Here is a 6,564-nt window from a genome sequence, read left to right as displayed (position 1 = left end):
CACCGAGAATGTAATGCAGCTGAAGACTTGTTTTTTAACTTGGAGGTCATTTTTTTCTCTTTAAGTTCAAACATGATTTCATCTTCTATAAATCAATAAAAGCTTGAGTTTTTTAAAAGCCCTGTAAAAGGAAATTGCATCATAATAGCAGTCTTCAGAAAAATAAGATCTGTTCATTTCTTAATGTCAGCATTTAAACCACAAATTGAATATCAAGACCTTAAATTATTGTTTTCGTTTCATTGTAAAGTCATGAAAAACATTCAGAAGGATCCAAACCAAAAAAAATAAAAAATAAATATAAATAAATCTAGAAGACTACAGACTCAATTGTTTTTAACACAACAGCACATGAAAAAATTCTCAGGAAGAAATAATTTGGTGGAAATGTAATTTTGACTTGTAAATTTGCAAAGTAAAACCAATGTGTGCATAACAACAAAACCTAATTCTCTTTAGTTGGAAATAACCATCATTTTGTAGGACTTGAGCAGAAAGCTTGAACCTGAAGCATGGCATACTGAAAAGGATGTTAACTATTGGGGAGAGTGGATTCTAGGCCCAACTCGGCGACTAATTAGCAGTACGCACTTGGGTCCAGAACATTTGGCTCTTTAGGTTTGGGCTTTCTCAGCAGTGAAATAGGGAGTTTTGACTGCATAATATTTACTATCTCTCTCAGTTCTCAAACTTTGTGCGGCTCCACCACAAAACACTTAGAGTAGGCATTTGTTTATTTGAATCTAGACCATTACTTGAGAGTTTATTGTGAACAGAATGGAGTGACCTAGTAATTATTTAAAAACTATGACTATGGCAATCATAAACCAGAGCATTTTTGAGAACTAAAGCAATTCTTAAAAGCAATTCTTTAACATTTTGCTTTTTGTATCTATGTTTTTGTGCAAAGTGAATGTTGAGCATAGTCAGGCAGAGCAAATGAAACAAATTACAGTGTCATGTTCCTCCAAGACTGATGTAAGAATTGTATTAGTAGTTTCTTATGCCTATCAGGTTTTAAATAAATGTTATTTACCTTTGAACCTGTTCACTTTGCTGATTAGTTTTCTTAAATTGTTAGCAATTGATTCATATTCAGATCACAGAGTATTATATTCTAAATATGACACTGTACACATAGCACCATAGATAAGACCAAAATTAACCAGACATGGACCTTACCTTCAAGAACTTTATATTCTGGAAGGAGGGATATAACATATGCTTTCTTTTTTACATGCGAGCACACACACACTTTAGCACCTTGTTCACTGATGCTCTTTTTATCACTACTCATGTCATCATTCTTGCTGTTGACTATCTCCTTTCTGATCTGTCTGGTATGTTGGTCTCTCCACACCTGACTTCCTTCACTCCAGTGATTTTTTTTCTCCAACCACCTCAGCCACACACTCCCATGGTCTTTCCTGTATCTCTGAATCAATAATGACTATGTAAACTCCAAAATCTCTGTTTCAGGAATCGGAGTCTCTAGCCACTGCCTTTTATCCATCTGGCTGACTTATTCTAGTGCTCCTAAACCCACAATTTCTCAACCCCTCCAGGAATCCTACCCCTTCAGCTCTCTTTTTTCACTACATAGCATCCTACTTATAGTTCCATTTCCTCTTTACTCACATTGAAATCCTTCATTCCATGGTCTATCATGAAATCACTTTCTTGTAAACAGTCTTTCTCCTATCTCATTTTACTATATTAACCCAGAAAAGGCCCAGCCTTAGACTCAACTTGCTGGAGAGAATAACTCTTGTCAGTGGTCTCACATTAAATTAATAACCACAAATCCCAGATGGTCTCCTGCACTAGCTAGCAGTTCTCCATTCTTTCACTGAATTTTCATTCCTCCCTTCTAAGAAAGTTATCTTACACCTTTTCTTCTTCATACTACTTCCAACCCTGACATCACCTCAGCGGACACATCACTGATAAGTTGTAAACTCACTGACAAAACCCATCTCATCTCACCACCACATCTTCTGACTAAGCTGCATCTATTCCAAGATACTTTGCTCCACCTTCTGTTAAGATAAGGAGTTTATGATCCTACCTTAAGACAAATACCCTACCCTTATTTACTCAAGAACGTTGCTCATGTCATTATTGTATCTCCCTCTCTTTTTCAATTTCAAATTCTCCCTCTATTGGATGGCTTTAATAGGATATAAAAATCCCTTAATATCTTGCCTTAATATCTTTTATCTAAGAAAAAAATAGTACTTATTTTAAATCCTCCCATCATCTCATATCTCTATACTACACAGAAAATACTTCTCAAAAAGACTGGTTACTATTTTGTTTCCCTTTTTTCTCTTCTTACTTGTTCTTTATTTTATTCCAGTCCTCAAAATCAGTCATTTTGAAGCTCTCCAATGGCTTCCATCTATCTTGGCAAATCCACCAGTCATGCTCTGTCCTCCTTTTACTTGATTGTTTAGCAATATCTGGCACAATGGAATCACCTCCCCTTGTTGAAACATTGTTTTGTCTTGGCTGACACCAATCTCCTGTGTTCCCTTCTCCTCCTCTTGCTCCTCTTCATTCTCCTAAGCTGATTTCTTGTTTTCAGTCAAAAGTGCCCACTGAGTTCAATTCTAAGCACTCTTCCTTTTCTTTGTCACAGTGAGTGTTTGACCATTCATCAGGACATCTGGGTGCATTTGTCTAAACACAGAGTGATGGCTCCCAGCCTGAGAGTTTCTGATTTGGTAGGTCTGGGTTGGGGCCCAAGAATTTGCATTTATAACAAATTTCTAGGTGATGGCTGATATTGCCGGGTCAGAGACCACTCTTTGAGAATCCCTATTTTAGAGAACTAATTTGGAATCAACCTGACTTTCAATCATACATTTGCCTTTTATTATCTGTGCAACACTGGGAACATTATTTAACCTTTGTGTTCCTTAATATGCTCATTTGTAAAATAAAGATATTACAGGTTGCTAGCTCATATTCTGAGAATTAAATGAGATAATTATGGCTACAATATTATTCTGAAATTTGTTCTTCCTGCTTATACTCTTACCTCTCTCAAATCAGTTTTCTGAAAGGAAACAAGGTTGTACTTTTAAAAATATAAATTATGTCAGAATCACAGTTTATCTTATCATTCAACTGTACCCAGAGTACAATGTCTGGGTTCATTCCAGATCATGGTCTCCTTGGTTCATCATGTCCTACCATATGGTCTTTTTCTGCTCTAGAAAAGTTTACTCTTTACTGCATAACAAACTTCTCCAAGATTTAGTGGCTTCAAATAACAACCATCTTATTTCTCACAAGCTTGTGAGTTGGAAATTCCAGTAGAGCTTGGCTGGGTGATTTTTTTGCTCCCATGATGTATTCAACTGGCTGCTGCCTGGCAGGGGTGGGGGTGTCAAAAATAGTTTCTTTCACTTGTCTGGACCCCACAGGACAGGCAGGGAAGGCTGGACTTAGTTGGGCCTCTTTTAATCTGCCTCTATTTGAAGTCTCAGTGCTCTCCCTGTGTTCTGTGCAGGAGTGTTAATAGAGGTTACATGTCTGCTAAGGGCTCTGAGATCCAGGTGGAAGCTGCCAGTTTGAGAGACTAGTCTGGAACTGGGACAGACTTACTTCTAACACTCTTTTGGTCAAAATGATTGCAAGCCTGCTCAGATTCCTAGGGAGGGAAACGAAATGTCACTTTGTAATAGAAAAAAAAAGTGTCTAAGAATTTGTTACCTTCTTTAATCCACCAGAGGAGTACTCCACTTATTAAGTACCTTTCACACTTCCTTCTTTCTCCAGGAATTCTGCCTCCAAATCATTCCATGGCTGATCCCTTCAAATCTCAGCTCAGCCATCACCTCCTCATTACAGAAAAGCTTTTCTGTCTGCCTTATCTAAATGTACTTCCTCCCACCATCATTATGCACTCCATCACCTGTTTTATTTTTCCCTGAAATTACCTTATTAATGGCTTGCCGCCTCCCACTGGAATGCCAACTGCACAAGAGCAGAAACTGTCTTACTTGTAGACACTATGGTTCCAAAGTCCAGAATGGTGCTTGACACTTAGAATTTTCCCAATAAATATTTTATGAATGAGTCAATTAACTATGACTATATAATTTATTCATAGACATATAAAGAAAAAATATATAATTATCATTAAAATTAGTGTTGGTATTACTATCTGTACTTAAGTTTTTTGAGTATAAATATTTATGTATATAAAAACATTTTTTCTCTAAATTGATTCCCTTTTGACTATAAATAAAACTGACCTATCAGGTGAGAAGATGGTATTTTTGTATAACATATGGTACCTTTTCCTTCATTACATTTTTGAGATGCATTTATTTGAATGACATTTTACCTAGGATTACTTTTTGGATAGGGGATAAGGGATATTTGGGGAAAATATACAGACTTTTACTCTCTTTCCAAAAACAATGTCATAAATTTTAAACTAAGTTAAAATTTATATTAAGAGCCACCTATACCTAATAAGTTTTCAAATTTCTTCTTGGTGTGTTAAAGATTAATATTAATTTCAGTAAAACAACAACAATAATCATGGTCTTTTAGTAAAGTAACTAATTCTTAAAAAGCAGTATAAATTAAATGAAAGAGATTGGAAAATAGTTTCATGTTTTTTCAATATAAACAAGCATTTGATGATTTCTGAGAAAACAAATTTAGATTTTATAAAACCAAAAATGTTTGGAAAACATTTTAAGTTGCTTAGTCCAACATGCATCTGATTTAACCTTTTCTTTAGTACATCCAACATTTTCAAGATTTTCTAAACAACCAAGTAATAATTTTGAGAGTAAATTTATAAATAGGAATATTTTTTTTATATTCAAGGCCAAGCATTGGTAAACAGAGGGATAAATCATCTTTTACTTTGTGATATAGCCAACGTCGTGGCAAAACACAAGCCTTTTGTAAGTTTGTTCAAGAATAGATCAGGGTTGTTGTTTTTTTGTAATGGCTCCTCTAGTGGATTTTGCCTCCCCTTATCCAATCTTACTGCATTATAAGTGCTCATAATACTCTGTCGTACAAATGGGAGTCTGATTTATACTTAGTTAAGCCTCAATACATATTAATTCAGTTGGATAATTATAGAAGTATCTATAAAGACTTTACTGTGTTTATGACAAAACTTATCTATATGGTGGTGCAAATATTAGGCAATGTAGCACTATAAAATTATCTCTATTTTCTTTATTTTCTCCATTTCCAGTCTTTATTTCTTTGAATCAGGAAAGGATGATGAAAGTTAAAAGGTAGGGAAGCAGAAAGTATTACCGTGAGGCTTCTTCTCAGCTGGTCTGCCCTAGAGCCCCTGAGCATCAGCCCTAGTCCCCCACTCGGCCCATTTCCTCTCCAACAAGATGAAAGAAACTATCATGAACCAAGAGAAACTCGCCAAACTGCAGGCACAAGTGTGCATTGGTGGGAAAGGAACTGCTTGTAGAAAGAAGGTGGTTCACAGAACAGATACAGCAGATGATAAAAAACTTCAGTTCTCCTTAAAGAAGTTAGGGGTAAGCAATATCTCTGGTATTGAAGAGATAAATATGTTTACAAACTAAGGAACAGTGATCCACTTTAACAACCCTCAAGTTCAGGCATCTCTGGCAGCAAACACTTTCACCATTACAGGCCATGCTGAGACAAAGCAGCTGACAGAAATGCTATTAGCATCTCAAACCAGCTTGGTGCAGGCAGTCTGACCAGTTTAAGGAGACTGGCTGAAGCTCTACCCAAACAATCTGTGGATGGAAACATGCATGCTACTGGAGAGGATGAGGATGATGAAGTTCCAGATCTTGTGGAGAATTTTGACGAGGCTTCCAAGAATGAAGCAAACTGAATTGAGTCAACTTCTGAAGAAGGTAAACTTGAAGACATTTCTGGGAGTTGCTATTTTATATTATGACTGCTTTTTCAAATTTTGCTTATGGATCTGATAAAATCTAGATCTCTATTATTTGTTAGTCCAATGCCCCTGGATATTGCAGCTCTTTTCATTTTTTGCTTATACATAAATCATTCTTTGCAGTTAATTAAGCTGAAGAAGCTTGGGAATAAAGTTTGAAACAGGTTAGTAAAGATCTTTGCCTAGTATAAAATAAAAAGAAAGTATTACAGTGACAAGTGTAATAGGGGAAGAGAAAAAAATAAAGTTAAACGCAACAAAGGAAAGTGGTTGATGAGCCTTAGTAGTAAAATATGTATACTACATTATTCAAAATACTAGAGACCCGGTGCACAAAATTTGTGCACGGGTGGGGTCCCTAGACCTGGCCGGTGATCAGGGCCTATCAGGATATCTCACCCAGTCCTGATTGGGGCTGGGCTGGCTGGGGCCTGCTGGCTGCCAGCCAGGCTGCCAGCTGGGGTCTCCTGCCTCCTGCCAGCTGCAGGTCAGGGCCTGCTGGACAGGGGGAGGGGGGAGGATGGCTAGTGGAGAGAGGTTGACTGTGGGAGCACACTGACCATCAGGGGGCAGCTTCTGTGTTGAGTGTCTGCTCCCTGGTGGTCAGTGCACATCATAGTGACTGGTAGAAT

At 37.0% G+C, this 6,564-nt stretch overlaps 1 pseudogene; it reads left to right on the top strand.

Annotated features, from left to right (window-relative positions):
* Window positions 1-5,370: 5,370 nt before the first annotated feature.
* On the top strand, window positions 5,371-5,908 carry LOC102437594 (annotated as a pseudogene).
* The last annotated feature ends 656 nt before the right edge of the window (window positions 5,909-6,564 follow it).

This window comes from Myotis lucifugus, unplaced genomic scaffold (genome assembly GCF_000147115.1).
Source record: "Myotis lucifugus unplaced genomic scaffold, Myoluc2.0 scaffold_8816, whole genome shotgun sequence".
NCBI classification, from domain to species: Eukaryota; Metazoa; Chordata; class Mammalia; order Chiroptera; family Vespertilionidae; genus Myotis; species Myotis lucifugus.
This window is presented reverse-complemented; position numbering and strand designations above follow the sequence as displayed.